Source organism: Dendrobates tinctorius, unplaced genomic scaffold (genome assembly GCF_039654945.1).
Source record: "Dendrobates tinctorius isolate UK_male_01 unplaced genomic scaffold, ASM3965494v1 ptg000192l, whole genome shotgun sequence".
NCBI lineage: Eukaryota > Metazoa > Chordata > Amphibia > Anura > Dendrobatidae > Dendrobates > Dendrobates tinctorius.
In genome coordinates, this window is record NW_027361859.1 from 9,745,838 (window position 1) to 9,760,670 (window position 14,833).

The window sequence follows — 14,833 nt, forward strand, 5'->3', positions numbered from 1 at the left end:
GGGCGAACTCTGTTAATGCACAGAGCCGCACAACCGCTGAACGTAGATGCCGGAGCCTGTTTAGCTCACAGAGCCCGGCCAAAAGAGCGCACAGTGTACGGCCACAGAACTCTAACCCAAGGACACGGGGTTAGAGTCCTTCTAGGCCCACTGAGCGCGCTGGCTATGGAGCACGTGCACTGAGGCGTGCCGAGTCCCTGGTGAGGACTGATGCCTGACTCAACCACTGACCTACCTACACCTAAGCCTGGGCACTAGCAGGCTAGGCTGCACAACACATGCGTACCAAGGGTAGGGGTTTCTTAATGAGTCATTCACCAGAGACATTCATACGTGCATACATCACTCACTCCAAATAGTCTGCAAATACAGTCTATCCTAGCGCATGGCCGAGCGGCCATGCGAACCTTTTATAGCCGCGAGCGTCCGGGACCTTCCTGGCTTCTCGGATGGGCCAATCCGAACAGGAGCAGGACCTGAGCACGTGACCTTCGATCTCCAATGGGAGATCACTCCACGGGCATGCTCAGTGGCCCGACATGAGGACTTAGTCCCTGGAGAATCTCGCTGCTGAGCAGCCTGCATTGCCAAAGCTGTGCCAGAGGTGGCAGCAGCAAGCAAACCCACGGAGCTGGTCTGGGCAGAGCGCCGGGACCAACAAGTTTGTTGAGCAACCTCCTCTGTGGCTGGAGAGGAATGGGAGACCGCTGGAAGCAAGGCTCGGGATTCCCGCTGTGCAGCGACAGGAACCCAATGCCTAACAGCAGCTCGTGGCCTTGAATTTGCTCCTTGGTGCAGGTAGCTTGTCCCCCTGAAAAAAATGGGAGAAGGAAATAAGTTTCTTATGTTCTGTACCTGCACCATGGAGGGAATACAATGCCTGTTTACTTACAGGGAACGAAACAGCACTGGGTTCCACAGATACAGAGCAGGAAGGACCTGTATGTCACAGACGTAGTTTGTGGAACTACTATGCCACGGACAGAGGAGAGCCTGAAGGAGCGTGACCAAGCAAGCAGCGGACTGCTGAATAGAGCCTCTGATGGTGAGGTAAGACTTGGCTCCCAATGAACACCAGGTGCCACTCCAGGACAGACCAACAGTCGTGCAGCAGGTGGACCAAGAAGGACAGACTGGATGGAGCAGCAGGCAGACTTTGTATAAGAGTGCAGCAGACAGTATTCATGTGAGAGTGCAGCAGGCAGGATCTGCAGCAGGGACAGGTGTTGTGAACTCCCTTGCTCGGATTTCTGAGCCGAAGCTCCCTCTGCTTCCTCTGGTGGTTACTGAGAGTAGTGGAGCTGGCCAGGTGGATGGAGGTTCTCCACCTGACGATAATTGGGAATCTAGGATTGCTGGCTGGGAGCATATAATGGAGCTGGCTGCTCTTGAAGGTTGCCGGTGATTTTTTCCTCTGTGTGCATTTGGAGCTCTTTTGTCCACTGCCTGATCTGCATGTTCAGCTAAGTGATACTTTTGCTAATCCTTTGCAGCTAATCTCGTTGTGTCTTTTTTTTGCTTTCTGTTTTGCTGCTAGGGGTCTGCGTGCTCACTGCTAGGGGTCTGCGTGCTCACTGCTGGGGGCAGCGCTGGGCCCTGCTTCATATGTTGCAGCTTGTTCAGTCCCCTGTTATGTTAGTATCTTTTTGCTTGCTGCCAGATTATACCAGAGTGATGATCTAGCTGGGGTGAGCGTGTGATCTCAGGTATTTTTGTATATCAGAAGTGTTGGACTTTTTCAGGGTTTTGTGCGTGATTGCAGACAGTATCTTTTTCTGTCATGTCTAGACAGCTTGGGCCCCACCGTTTGCTCAGTCTGTCCTCTGCCTGTGTTTGTGTCTCATCTTGTTTCACCGACAATATATGTTTGGGGGCAGTCTATTTCTCTGGGGATCTGCGGGGCAGTTTAGATTTCATCTTTCTGTCTTTAGGCTTAGTTAGTCCTCCGGCTGTGACGAAGTGTCTAGGGCATCGTAGGAACGCTCCACGGCTACTGCTAGTTGTGCGGATAGAATCAGGGGTCTGCAATTCGCTTAGTTACCAACCTCTCTGGTCTTCTGGTGGCTTAGCCTGTTCCTGCCATCCTCCTCGGTGACCCATTCATAACAGACTGGTATACAACCTTACGCAACATAGACTGCAAAACAGGAAGGTTGCTCAGGCACCTCCCTAGTTTGGAGGAAGCAATACATACATAATGGTTCTCAGTCAATAGCGGAGGAAATAGCACATGCTAGCCCTTTAAGAGGGCGGGAGCAAGTGCGCATGCCCTAAGCACATGGCTGGAAGCCCAACTGGAATCTCACAAATTTGTCCTACCTTACTTGGCCCTCTGTCCGGTGCTCTTTTATGCAGGTGCCCGGATCAGCGCCTCCTCTGAGTCAGAGGGACTCCTCCCCCTACGTTTAAGGTGTTGAGGGAACCTTCAGGATGTATCAGTCTGCCTCTTGCACTTTTTCTTCGGTGCGTTCCACTGTGGAACGCAAACCCAGAAGTGATGGGATCAAAAGACACCCAGCATCTGACATCACTTCCGGACACCCGGATCACGCCACGCAAGCTTCAGCTAGGGAAGTCGGAAACAAGCCTCCCTCGCTGCATCCCGGCTGCTCCGATCCAGCCAAGTAAGAAGGGGGGAAGAGATGGGCTGGAGAGCTCAGAGAGGCCTCCAGCCTGAAGACCCACTTAGACTTTACCCGAAGGCAGAAACTAGAAGGGGAAAGTCCTGAGTCCGATGGAGTCAGGAACAGCACAAGGAGACGAGAGGTGAGACCAAACAATCTCCTGCTGTCCGGCTATATATTTTTTTCTAGTGTCTACCGCTGGCACAGAGCACTCCTAGGATGACCTCTTCATCCCTATAGGGGGACAGGAAAAACACTGGGGAAAGGAGATGGGAGGAGCTATTTGACCTCTTTCGTGTTTCCTGTCCCTATTAGGATGAGATGACATCCTCCTGTGTGCCGTCTTGGCGGGGTTATTAGAGAAAACAAGATTATGTGGCACTACTGAAACAACATCTCAAGACATCAGCCAGGAAGTTAAAGATTAGACGGAAATGGGTCTTCCAAATGGACATTCTCCCGAAGCATACTGCCAAAGTGGCTTTAGGATTACAAAGTCAATGTTTTGTTTTGGGGTGGCCATCACAAAGCCCTGATCTCAATCCTAATGAAAATTTATGGGCAAAGCTGAAAAGGACGGTGAGAGCAAGGAGACCTACAAACCTGGATCACATACACAAGTTTTGTCAGGCGGAATGGGCTCAAATTCCGACCAACTGTTGTAAGAAGCTTGTGGAAGGATATCCCAAACGTTTAACCCAAGTCATTCAGGTTAAGGGCAATGGTACCTAATACTAATGAAATGTATGTAAACTTTTGATTTTGCAGTAATAAAAATGCCTTAAAACATTCTCTCTCTCATATTCTGGCACTTGACAAATAATAATTATGGTAATCCTAATTGACCTAAAATGGGAAAGGTTTCTTCTGATTCCTTGTCAGATATTGCGGAAAAAAATACATAGGGTACGGAAAGTATTCAGACCCCTTTAAATATTTCACTCTTTGTTTCATTGCAGCCATTTGGTAAATTCATAAAAAGTTCAATTTTTTCTCATTAATGTAGACTCTGCACCCCAGCTTGACTGAAAAAAACAAATGTAGAAAGTTTTGCAAATTTATTAAAAAAGAAAAACTGAAATATCACATGGTCATAAATATTCAGACCCTTTGCTCAGTATTGAGTAGAAGCACCCTTTTGAGCTAGTACAGCCATGAGTCTTCTTGGGAATGATGCAACAAGTTTTTCACACCTCGATTGGGGACCTTCTGCCATTCTTCCTTGCAGATCCTCTCCAGTTCCGTCAGGTTGGATGGTGAATGTTGGTAGACAGCCATTTTCAGGTCTCTCAAGAGATGCTCAGTTGGGTATAGGTCAGGGCTCTGGCTGCGCCAGTCAAGAATGGTCACAGAGTTGTTCTGAAGCCACTTCTTTGTTATTTTAACTGTGTGCTTAGGGTCATTGCCTTGTTGGAAGGTGAACCTTCGGCCAAGTCTGAGGTCCAGAGCACTGCGGAAGAGGTTTTCATCCAGGATATCTCTGTACTTGGCCGCATTCATGTTTCCTTCAATGGCAACCTGTCATCATGTCCCTGCAGCTGAAAAACACCCCCATAGCAAGATGCTGCCACCACGTTTCACTGTTGGGATTATATTGGGCAGGTGATGAGCACTGCCTGGTTTTGCCCACACATACTGCTTAGAATTATCACCAAAAAGATCTATCTTTGTCTCATCAGACCAGAGAATCTTTTTTTTTCATAGTCTGGGAGTCCTTCATGTGTTTTTTTAGCAAACTCTATGAGGGCTTTCAAATGTCTTGCACTGAGGAGAGGTTTCTGGCAGGTCACTCTGCCATAAAGGCCCGACTAGTGGAGGGCTATAGTGATAGTTGACTTTGTGGAATTTTCTCCCATCTCCCTACTGCATCTCTGGAGCTCTGCCACGGTGATCTTGGTGTTCTTCTTTACCTCTCTCACCAAGGCTCTTCCACGATTGCTCAGTTTGGCTGGACGGCCAGGTCTTGGAATACTTCTGGTGGTCCCAAACTTCTTCCATTTAAGAATTATGGAGGCCACTGTTCTCTTAGGAACCTTGAGTACTGCAGAAATTCTTTTGTAACCCTGGCTAGATGTGTGCCTTGCCACAATTCTGTCTCTGAGCTCCTTGGCCAGTTCCTTTGATCTCATGATTCTCATTTGGTCTGACATGCACTGTGAAGTCTTATATAGACAGGTGTGCGCCTTACCAAATCAAGTCCTATCAGTTTAATTAAACACAGCTGGACTCCAATGAAGGAGAAGAACCATCTCAAGGAGGATCTCGTGGAAATGGACAGCATGTGACTGAAATATGAGTGTCTGAGCAACGGGTCTGAATACTTATCACCATGTAATATTTCGTTTTTTCGTTTTTAATAAATTTGCAAAAATTTCTACATTTATGTTTTTTTTTCAGTCAAGATGGGGTGCAGAGTGTACATTAGTGAGAAAAAAATTGAACTTTTTTGAATTTTACCAAATGGCTGCAATTAAACAAAGAGTGAAAAATTTAAAGGGGTCTGAATACTTTCCATACCCACTGTATGTGTCTTTTTATATAGTGTATGGAAACTTCTGGTTTCAACTGTATGTAAGGGTGCAAGCAAAGGTAAAACCATTTTACTTAAGGAAAAATAAACTTGTTGTTCCAGCATCTGGTAAATAGTTCTCTCTTTATCTTAAGTTCATTAAAAACTTACAAAAATTACAATGGTTGCAAAGACAATCATGTATCACTATTGACTGTTTTCATACACCTGTTGCTTAATGAATGTATTCATTGACATAATTGTGTCATGTGACTTGTTCCAACTGTTTTCATTGGCACATCTTTAGTATTTTAGTAAATCCTTTTGCCTATGTAGCCAAGCTGTGATAAAGAACGCAAGTGAGCGCTCAAAACGCGTCTTGCTAAGTTTTTAATGGACTTAAAATAAAGAAAGAACTATTTACCAGACGCTGGAACAACAAGTTTTGTTTTCCTTAAGCAAAATATCTGGTGTGGATCCCCCTGATTCTGTGCAAGCTGGACTTCAACTACTAGGTGAGCGGACTTTCTTTTTACCATATGTCAAACCATTTTCCAGAGGGATCATTCCAACTGTAAAATCTCAGGAGTTATTCCAACTGCAGGAGCTCAGGCGGCACTGTGGGAACATTATACTGTGTGTGCGTGGGAAGACGGCGGTACTGTGGGAACATTATACTGTGTGTGCGTGGGAAGACGGCGGTACAGTGGGAACATTATACTGTGTGTGCGTGGGAAGACGGCGGCACTGTGGGAACATTATACTGTGTGTGCGTGGGCAGACGGCGGTACTGTGGGAACATTATACTGTGTGTGCGTGGGAAGACGGCGGTACTGTGGGAACATTATACTGTGTGTGCGTGGGAAGACGGCGGTACAGTGGGAACATTATACTGTGTGTGCGTGGGAAGACGGCGGTACAGTGGGAACATTATACTGTGTGTGCGTGGGAAGACGGCGGTACAGTGGGAACATTATACTCTGTGTGCGTGGGAAGACGGCGGTACTGTGGGAACATTATACTGTGTGTGCGTGGGAAGACGGCGGTACAGTGGGAACATTATACTGTGTGTGCGTGGGAAGACGGCGGTACAGTGGGAACATTATACTGTGTGTGCGTGGGAAGACGGCGGTACTGTGGGAACATTATACTGTGTGTGCGTGGGAAGACGGCGGTACTGTGGGAACATTATACTGTGTGTGCGTGGGAAGACGGCGGTACTGTGGGAACATTATACTGTGTGCGCGTGGGAAGACGGCGGTACTGTGGGAACATTATACTGTGTGCGCGTGGGAAGACGGCGGTACAGTGGGAACATTATAGTGTGTGTGCGTGGGAAGACGGCGGTACAGTGGGAACATTATACTGTGTGGGCGTGGGAAGACGGCGGTACTGTGGGAACATTATACTGTGTGCGCGTGGGAAGACGGCGGTACTGTGGGAACATTATACTGTGTGTGCGTGGGAAGACGGCGGTACTGTGGGAACATTATACTGTGTGTGCGTGGGAAGACGGCGGTACTGTGGGAACATTATACTGTGTGTGCGTGGGAAGACGGCGGTACTGTGGGAACATTATACTGTGTGTGCGTGGGAAGACGGCGGTACTGTGGGAACATTATACTGTGTGTGCGTGGGAAGACGGCGGTACTGTGGGAACATTATACTGTGTGTGCGTGGGAAGACGGCGGTACTCTGGGAACAATGTACTGTGTGGGGGGCATCATACATACTTCTTAAGGGGCATTACACTGTGTGGGAATCAATAAAGGGGCCCTGTACTATGAGAACAATACGCTTCTCCCTTCCTGTCTCCCAGAGTTGGGTCGTATGTATCTATTACAGGAAACAGCACAGAAACGTTATGATTCTTATACAGTGGCAACAAAGACCCCAAAAGAGACTCAGTGCTGAAGGGTTAATGTCTCACGCGCCCAATAATGGGGAATCTCCAGCACCTACCTCCACCCGCAGAGCCGCACTCCACATATATGGCTGCTCTGTGCGCACAGGACCTGTGATGAGGTCACAGGAAGGGAGGAGTCAGGGGTCACATGATCAGGGGCCTCACTGTATGCAGGACTCTGCTGTGCTGGTTGTCATGGTGCTGGATGAGGGGAAGTTTCTGTGTGGGGTCAGGAGGGGTTTACAGGGTGGATGTAGCAGAGCCGTGTGTGTACGAGGTGTACGGAGCGGAGCCGTGTGTGTACGAGGTGTACGGAGCGGAGCCGTGTGTGTACGAGGTGTACGGAGCGGAGCCGTGTGTGTACGAGGTGTACGGAGCGGAGCCGTGTGTGTACAAGGTGTACGGAGCGGAGCCGCGAGTGTACGAGGTGTACGGAGCAGAGCAGTGTGTGTACGAGGTGTACGGAGCAGAGCCGCGCGTGTACGAGGTGTACGGAGCGGAGCCGCGTGTGTGCGAGGTGTACGGAGCGGAGCCGTGTGTGTACGGAGCGGAGCCGTGTGTGTACGAGGTGTATGGAGCGGAGCCGTGTGTGTACGAGGTGTACGGAGCGGAGCCGTGTGTGTACGAGGTGTACGGAGCGGAGCCGTGTGTGTACGAGGTGTACGGAGCGGAGCCGTGTGTGTACGAGGTGTACGGAGCGGAGCCGTGTGTGTACGAGGTGTACGGAGCGGAGCCGTGTGTGTACAAGGTGTACGGAGCGGAGCCGTGTGTGTACAAGGTGTACGGAGCGGAGCCGTGTGTGTACGAGGTGTACGGAGCAGAGCCGCGAGTGTACGAGGTGTACGGAGCAGAGCAGAGTGTGTACGAGGTGTACGGAGCAGAGCCGCGCGTGTACGAGGTGTACGGAGCGGAGCCGTGTGTGTACAAGGTGTACGGAGCGGAGCCGTGTGTGTACGAGGTGTACGGAGCAGAGCCGCGAGTGTACGAGGTGTACGGAGCAGAGCAGTGTGTGTACGAGGTGTACGGAGCAGAGCCGCGCGTGTACGAGGTGTACGGAGCGGAGCCGCGTGTGTGCGAGGTGTACGGAGCGGAGCCGTGTGTGTACGGAGCGGAGCCGTGTGTGTACGAGGTGTATGGAGCGGAGCCGTGTGTGTACGAGGTGTATGGAGCGGAGCCGTGTGTGTACGAGGTGTACGGAGCGGAGCCGCGTGTGTACGAGGTGTACGGAGCGGAGCCGTGTGTGTACGAGGTGTATGGAGCGGAGCCGTGTGTGTACAAGGTGTACGGAGCGGAGCCGCGTGTGTGCGAGGTGTACGGAGCAGAGCCGCGCGTGTACGAGGTGTATGGAGCGGAGCCGTGTGTGTACGAGGTGTATGGAGCGGAGCCGTGTGTGTACAAGGTGTACGGAGCGGAGCCGCGTGTGTGCGAGGTGTACGGAGCGGAGCCGTGTGTGTACGGAGCGGAGCCGTGTGTGTACGAGGTGTATGGAGCGGAGCCGTGTGTGTACGAGGTGTATGGAGCGGAGCCGTGTGTGTACGAGGTGTGCGGAGCGGAGCCGTGTGTGTACGAGGTGTACGGAGCGGAGCCGTGTGTGTACGAGGTGTACGGAGCGGAGCCGTGTGTGTACAAGGTGTACGGAGCGGAGCCGTGTGTGTACAAGGTGTACGGAGCGGAGCCGTGTGTGTACGAGGTGTACGGAGCAGAGCCGCGAGTGTACGAGGTGTACGGAGCAGAGCAGAGTGTGTACGAGGTGTACGGAGCAGAGCCGCGCGTGTACGAGGTGTACGGAGCGGAGCCGCGTGTGTGCGAGGTGTACGGAGCGGAGCCGTGTGTGTACGAGGTGTACGGAGCGGAGCCGTCTGTGTACAAGGTGTACGGAGCGGAGCCGTGTGTGTACGAGGTGTACGGAGCAGAGCCGCGAGTGTACGAGGTGTACGGAGCAGAGCAGTGTGTGTACGAGGTGTACGGAGCAGAGCCGCGCGTGTACGAGGTGTACGGAGCGGAGCCGCGTGTGTGCGAGGTGTACGGAGCGGAGCCGTGTGTGTACGGAGCGGAGCCGTGTGTGTACGAGGTGTATGGAGCGGAGCCGTGTGTGTACGAGGTGTATGGAGCGGAGCCGTGTGTGTACGAGGTGTACGGAGCGGAGCCGCGTGTGTACGAGGTGTACGGAGCGGAGCCGTGTGTGTACGAGGTGTATGGAGCAGAGCCGTGTGTGTACGAGGTGTATGGAGCGGAGCCGTGTGTGTACGAGGTGTACGGAGCAGAGCCGCGCGTGTACGAGGTGTACGGAGCGGAGCCGCGTGTGTGCGAGGTGTACGGAGCGGAGCCGTGTGTGTACGGAGCGGAGCCGTGTGTGTACGAGGTGTATGGAGCGGAGCCGTGTGTGTACGAGGTGTACGGAGCAGAGCCGCGCGTGTACGAGGTGTACGGAGCGGAGCCGCGTGTGTGCGAGGTGTACGGAGCGGAGCCGTGTGTGTACGGAGCGGAGCCGTGTGTGTTCGAGGTGTATGGAGCGGAGCCGTGTGTGTACGAGGTGTACGGAGCGGAGCCGTGTGTGTACGAGGTGTACGGAGCGGAGCCGCGTGTGTACGAGGTGTACGGAGCGGAGCCGTGTGTGTACGAGGTGTATGGAGCGGAGCCGTGTGTGTACGAGGTGTATGGAGCGGAGCCGTGTGTGTACGAGGTGTACGGAGCGGAGCCGCGCGTGTACGACGTGTACGGAGCGGAGCCGCGTGTGTACGAGGTGTACGGAGCGGAGCCGTGTGTGTACGAGGTGTACGGAGCGGAGCCGAGTGTGTACGAGGTGTACGGAGCGGAACCGCATGTGTACGAGGTGTACGGAGCGGAGCCGCGTGTGTACGAGGTGTACGGAGCGGAGCCGCGTGTGTACGAGGTGTACGGAGCGGAGCCGTGTGTGTACGAGGTGTACGGAGCGGAGCCGTGTGTCTACGATGTGTACGGAGCTGAGGCTCGTGTGTACAAGGTGTATGGAGCGGGTCAATACAATTACAGCAATACCTCAATTAGGTCTTTTTTTATGTTTTGTCGTTTTTTTGCAATGAAAACTATTTTATATAAAAAATAATTATTTTTGCATCGCTTTATTCTGCGAGCTATAACTTTTTTATTTTTTTGCGGATGACGCTGTATGGCAGCTCGTTTTTTGCGGGACAAGATGACATTTTCAGCGGTACCATGGATATTTATTTGCGTCTTTTTTATCGCGCGTTATTGCACTTTTTGTTCGGTGGTATGATAATAAATCATTATTTTTTGCTTCGTTTTTTATTTTTATTTTTTAAGGAGTTCACTAAAGGGGTTAAATAATGGGACAGTTTTATAGGGCGGGTCATTACGGACGCGGCGATACCAAATATGTGTACTTTTATTGTTTTTTTTTTAATTATTTTCAAAAATGAATTTATTGGGGAATATTTTTTTTTTTTTACTAATTTATTTAGCGATTTTTTTAAAATTATTTTTACACTTTTTTTGTTTTACTTTATTACATTGTCCCAGGGGGGACATCACTGTCCTGTGACAGATTGCTGATCTGTCACATCACAGATCACTGTGACAGATCAGCGATCTGTCACAGGCACTGCTGCAGACTTCCTCATGCCTGCGAAGGTCCCCGTCGCCATCTTGGATCCGGGGGCCTGTAGGGAAAGAGCCCCCCGCAGCATCGCTGCACATTGCGCTGCTGTGGGGGGGCTCAGGGAAGCACGGAGGGAGCCCCCTCCCTGCCGATGCTTCCCTTTAACCCCCGGTACACCGCGATCGTGTTTGATCGCGGTGTACAAGGGGGTTAACGTGTCGGGGGCGGTCCGTGACCGCCCCTGACACATTGTGCTGGGTGTCAGCTGTGATAATCAGCTGACACCCGGTTGCGATCAGCGGTGCTCACCACGTGGGCGCCGCTGATCGCTATGACGTACTATCCCGTCCCTGGGAATTAAAGGAAAGGTGCCGCAATTTTATATAATTTGCAAAAAAAGAGTAACAAAACATGTTTCAGCAAATGTTGTACTAACCAGGATTTATGGTTTGTTTGTAATAATGTTTTAATGTAGCCACTGGGCGCTGCCATCTTGATTTGCAGATCTGTGGAGGACTCATACAGTCTGCAAATATGGCCGTCCCTGGACATAGGAGACTGCGGTCGGCTCCCGACCCCACATTGCAGCCTCATTAGGGTATGTGCACACTTTGCGGTTTCTGCTGCGTTTCCGCAGCGGTTTTGGCTCTGCAGAAACGCAGCAGATTCTGCTGCGTTGTACAGTACCTTTATTTCCTATGGAAATAAAAAAAGCTGTGCACATGCTGCGTTTTTTTCCGCGCGGTTTTGCTGCGGTTTTCAAAACGCAGCATGTCAATTGTTTGGTGCAGAAACGCTGCAGTTTTACACCTCATCCATTATGAGGTGTAAAACCGCAGAAAAACCGCAGCACTTTGTCCTGTGGATTTCATGCAGTTTTCTCTACAAAATCCGCAGAGACAAAAAACTATGTGTGCACATACCCTTAGCAGTGAACTGGGCACGCCCCTGTGGGCTGCACCATTCACTGCTGTAGGTGTGGCTGGGCGCCATTTTACTGTAGCCCAGTGCTATCTGCTGAGCTCCACTTTCTGCACCGTGCTTCCTGCTCCAGCTCCACTGTCCTCCTGCTCTGTCTCTGCATCCTCACTCACACACAGCCCCAGTGATCTCCGGTAAGCTGACACCTTCCTTTTTATGAGAGCTTTTATGGCTGTCTGAGGACAGTGACATATACAGCCCATAGTCTAGTGTATAATTGGGGGGGGCTGGGAGTTTCACCAGTGTGGGCATATCTGTAATACTGTCTGGCGTGATACTGCCTGCTGAGCTGTGTATCTAATCCTCTCCTGTGTGATACTGCCTGCTGAGCTGTGTATCTAATCCTATCCTGTGTGATACTGACTGCTGAGCCGTGTATCTAATCCTATCCTGTGTGATACTGCCTGCTGAGCCGTGTATCTAATCCTCTCCTGTGTGATACTGCCTGCTGAACCGTGTATCTAATCCTATCCTGTGTGATACTGACTGCTGAGCAGTGTAACTAATCCTATCCTGTGTGATACTGTCTGCTGAGCCATGTATGTAATCCTATGCTGTGTGATACTGACTGCTGAGCCGTGTAACTAATCCTATCCTGTGTGATACTGACTGCTGAGCCGTGTATCTAATCCTATCCTGTGTGATACTGCCTGCTGAGCCGTGTATCTAATCCTCTCCTGTGTGATACTGCCTGCTGAACCGTGTATCTAATCCTATCCTGTGTGATACTGACTGCTGAGCAGTGTAACTAATCCTATCCTGTGTGATACTGTCTGCTGAGCCATGTATGTAATCCTATGCTGTGTGATACTGACTGCTGAGCCGTGTATCTAATCCTATCCTGTGTGATACTGACTGCTGAGCAGTGTAACTAATCCTATCCTGTGTGATACTGTCTGCTGAGCCATGTATGTAATCCTATGCTGTGTGATACTGACTGCTGAGCCGTGTAACTAATCCTATCCTGTGTGATACTGACTGCTGAGCCGTGTATCTAATCCTCTGCTGTGTGATACTGACTGCTGAGCCGTGTATCTAATCCTCTCCTGTGTGATACTGACTGCTGAACCGTGTATCTAATCCTCTGCTGTGTGATACTGACTGCTGAGCCGTGTATCTAATCCTCTCCTGTGTGATACTGACTGCTGAACCGTGTATCTAATCCTCTGCTGTGTGATACTGACTGCTGAGTCGTGTATCTAATCCTATCCTGTGTGATACTGTCTGCTGAGCCGTGTATCTAATCCTCTCCTGTGTGATACTGTCTGTTGAGCCGTGTATCTAATTCTCTGCCGTGTGATACTGCTCTCCTGAAATACTCTGTGCTGCTGTCACCCTGCTGGTTTTATGTGTGATCTACATGGTGGTATTGTGTATGATCTATATGGCGGCATTGTGTGTGAAGTATATGGCGGTATTATTTGTGATCTGCTAAAAGGGGACCCATTCTGGGGTGGTACTGTCATGATCTGACAGTTTTAAATTGCACTGGGTGAACTTTTTTTACTTTGGAAAGTTCAAAGGTGTTTTGGCTGTCCCCGGTGGTGGTTGTGGTATTGCACCTTAGGTTAGGTTTTTGCACTTAATTATGAATCAGGTGTGACACCCTATAAAGGTGTGCTAGGGGGTGCAATCACTGCTTGTGAGTTTGTATTCACTCTGAGTTGGAGAGCCTGGAGGAAGGATGGAGCTGGTGAGGAGTCCTGCGCAGCTTAGCCAGGGGGGATGTGTTTCAGCTATGGTGTCTGGACGAAGGGCTGGCATGGCGTGGTGGAGTCGCAGTGATGGTGTCAGTGGGAAGTGTCTGCATGGGCTGGTGGAGTGGCGACTATGGAGAGTGACACTCACCATGTGGGACTTGGCTGCTGAACTGGACTCAAGCATGCTCGACTTCGGGTCAGAAGCTGAACTCATCCTTGGGACTCTGGTTCTAAGCAGCTGCAACTGGTGGTGGACTCTGCTCCAAGGCTGCACTAAGGTGAAGGATCCTGTTATGGTGATGGATCCGGGTGGAGGAGAAGACGCACGCAGGTGGTGGGCTCTGTTGCTGGGAGCGCACGCAGCAGAGCAAAGCTAAGTGGTGTTTCCCCTGTATTGTCTCTTTCCTCGTGTGTTATTAGTGCAGTGGTGGGATTAGTCTCCGCACCGACCCATTCCCTAGTGAGGGTTTAGGGTCAGGGTGAGCAAGGGCGTTAAGGTACGCGTGCGGCGACAGGTGCGGAGCCTGTTTAGGGAATGTAAGGAGTGCAGGGACACTGGCTCAGGGGAGCTTAGGAGGTCTCCATGTCCCCATTCCCTATCGCAGGGCCCACCATTGTTAAAGTTTCCCAGGTTCCCCCTTTATTATTTAAATTCGCCATACTGGAGGCGGGGTTTCCAGATTTTATGTATATAACGTGTAATTCCCAAATTCGCCAGGTGGAGGCGGTGTATCCACCTGCACGTTTTATTATTTAAATGCGCCCCACTGGAGGCGGTGTATCCAGGGTCACGTGTGTCACATGGGTTCGCCTTGCAGAAACATCTGCGTCCAGACACACGTGACCATGACAGGTTCTGGCTGAGCACCTGCACACGGGTCAGGGGTAATAGGTGCAGTCAGGGGAAGGCTGGGGAGGCAGCTGAAGAGAGGGGTCTCATTTTTATCGTTACTGTATGGCTCTCTTCCCCCCCCCAGCCTGCTTCCCAACGTCACCCCGGACTGCGCCTGTCGCCTCACTTTCACACCACCTGGACAGGATCTGAGGAGGGGAATGGGGTCTTTGCATGCAAAGTCTGGATCAGAACAGGCCATCAATCAGCAGAAATGTTTCCTGGATTTCTGTGCTGCTGTCTCCCTGCTCCTCCCCCATATATCTCCCTCTGTGCCCCCCATAGACCAGCGCACTGCTCTCCTGAAATACTCTGTGCTGCGGTCACCCTGCTCCTCCCCCATACATCTCCCTCTGTGCCCCCCATAGACCAGCGCACTGCTCTCCGGAAATACTGTGTGCTGCTGTCACTCTGCTCCCTCTACCCTATATCTCCCTCTGTGACCCCCATAGACCAGCACACTGCTCTCCTGAAATACTCTGTGCTGCTGTCACCCTGCTCCTCCCCCATATATCTCCCTCTGTGCCCCCCATAGACCAGCACACTGCTCTCCTGAAATACTCTGCTGCTGTCACCCTGCTCCTCCCCCATATATCTCCCTCTGTGCCCCTCATAGACCAGCA

General features: G+C 51.1%; 1 protein-coding gene across 1 annotated transcript in view; it reads right to left on the reverse strand.

Annotated features, from left to right (window-relative positions):
• LOC141055843 (uncharacterized) overlaps window positions 1-7,229 on the reverse strand; it is a 56,772-nt gene extending 49,543 nt beyond the window's left edge. The window contains exon 1 of the mRNA XM_073552552.1: window positions 7,096-7,229. The gene's annotated coding sequence lies outside the window, so the exon portion shown is untranslated. The remainder of the gene's footprint in view (window positions 1-7,095) is intronic.
• Between the last annotated feature and the right edge of the window lie 7,604 nt (window positions 7,230-14,833).